The sequence below is a fragment of the Lepidochelys kempii genome, chromosome 1 (assembly GCF_965140285.1).
Source record: "Lepidochelys kempii isolate rLepKem1 chromosome 1, rLepKem1.hap1, whole genome shotgun sequence".
NCBI lineage: Eukaryota > Metazoa > Chordata > Testudines > Cheloniidae > Lepidochelys > Lepidochelys kempii.
Genome location: NC_136380.1, coordinates 269,639,269 through 269,641,658, shown reverse-complemented (window position 1 = coordinate 269,641,658; position 2,390 = coordinate 269,639,269).

Genomic DNA, 2,390 nt, shown 5'->3' with positions numbered 1-2,390 from the left:
GATGGTGCCATAGACTTTTAGCCTTTGTACTAGTAACGTACCAGCAGTGGATAGCTAGCTTTATTGCTTTATTTGGGGAAAGGGTTGGGGCTGAAAGGCTTTGCCAGGTCTGCACTATAAACTTACCTCAGTAAAATTATGTCACTCGGGCATAAAAAATCCACACCCCTGACCGATGCAGTTATGCTGACCTGACGCCCCCAGTGTGGACTGCTGTCTTGACAGGAGGGCTTCTCCCGTCAACATAGCCACCGCCTCTCATGCCGACGGGAGAAGCTCCCACTGGCATACTGGTGTCTTCACTGAAGGGCAACAGTGGCACAGCACCAGTGCAGCTGCTCCACTGTCATGTTTTAAGTGTAGATCTGCCTTTTGATTTTCCTTATACCGTTCTCGTCAATTAATTTTCTGCTTGAGACTCTGCAGGCAGCCTTATGGCTTCTGGTTGTGGTTCTGTAAGTGACATCATTCTTTTTTTCTGTAGCTTCTCTAATGGATCATTTCCAGAGCAATTAAAAGCATATGAAAATAACTTTGAAATCTTACTGGGTAGGTAGTTTTCCCCCATTTCTTGTCCCAACACCCAAACCACATGAGGAGGGATGCAGGACACAGCTGTGCCCCTGTTGGGCAGATATGGCTGCTTTTTGTTGTTGTGGCACCCTGGCTTTTTGAGCTGCATACTTCAACCAGCAGTAGTGTTGCTGAGACAGTAGGGCATGGGAGAGAAAACTGATCGCATTTTGCAGAATTAAAATTAGTTTGATAGTCTCCTTGGCCCAGAACACAAGCATGGCCCACTGCATTATGTGAGTTTCTACCACAACTGTGATGAAAGTGGATGTTAGCACTACTGTGCATCCTATAGCAAGGAGCTGGCACTAAAACTGGCAAGGCACTTCCTGTTTTATTAGGCAGTGTTGCCTGGGAAACATGGCAGGCACAAGGATTATAGAGGGCTTGGAGGCTTGAGTAGAATGCTTCCTGTTTAAACACGTTTTGGAACCATAGAACTGCTGGGTGCAAACTGTGTATAATTAGCAGGACATAATTACACAGAAAGTTGTCTTTTGAAGGCCTTGCATATACTGTTTGGTAGTTTTCTGTGCACTTCACAGAATACACAAAGACAGCTCTTGACCAAAAGAGCTTACAGTCTGAAGGCTAGAGTCTGTCACCAGGTTGAATAGTCCTTATTTTGGGCGTATTCCTATTGAAACCAGTGGGATACTTGCAGATACCCAAGGTACTGCTCAACTTGAGTAAGAATGGTGAATTCTGACCCTTTCAAAGAGTCCATAGTTGATCTAAAATTTCCTTGGAGACTTGCAGGTCGCATGTCAGCCTTGTGTCACATAAAATTTCAGCTCTTGCTAAGGGCTGTCACCCTGATATCTCTATTGGGAAGCAGGGGGCCACTTTTTTTAAAATAACTTTGTACTCAGTATACTCAAAGAGCAGTAGTAAATGTCACACTTCTCTTTACTGCAGATTATATTGCTTGATGCTTAATGTAGCAGTTTTAGCACTCTGGCTTCCCTGAGCCTGAGATATGTAGCAACCTGACCCATACTGTAGCATGTATCTTAAGTGAATATATTTTAGGCATGGGATAGTGCCTCTTAAAAAAAGATTAAACTTCAAAGTGCAGTAACCGCAGAGTGGTTAGTTCTTTAGCAGAACAGCAGTTCTTCACTATAAATCTTCAACTTGATCTTGTAGCACTACCTCCAGTATGGAAAACTCTTCAAAATCCAAGAGAGGTACAAAAACAAAGTTTAAAAGAGTTAAGAGAGACTTTTTAATGCTGTGATTTGTAAACATTACTGGAATTCTTTAGTCTGGTTTGTACAGGTGGTGGTTGGAGTTAGAGAAACTCTGCCAAACCCTAGTTGCTTCAGATATTTTTTGTATGTGAGGAAAAACCACCTAGGTTATCTTTATGGTTAATCAAAGTTTGTCATGGCTTTTGCAATTTAAAAATGTCATTGCTACTCAGTATTTTGTGGAGCATCTTTTAGCTTTCCTTAAAAATGAAAAGTGCTCTCTTCCTGTAACAAGATAGTGCTTCTGCAGAATGTTCATTTTCTTCATGTGTAAATGTGTTGAGTGAAGACAGGTGAGAGATAAAACCATGTGATTTAGGAATGCATAACCTACTTTAGGCAAGGCCTGATACTGCTTTTATAAGACTTTTCTTCAGTATTCTATTATGGATTATTCCTACATGAATTTGAGGCACTTTTTTGTTTGTTTTATAAATTGAAATGTTTCAGTACATTTTTAAAAGTAAAAACACTTCATTCACTTGAAAAAGTGTGCTGTGATTTTTTTTTTTTTTAGGATTTTTGCAGCTAAAATTGTGACTTTTTGCCATGACAAACCAGCAG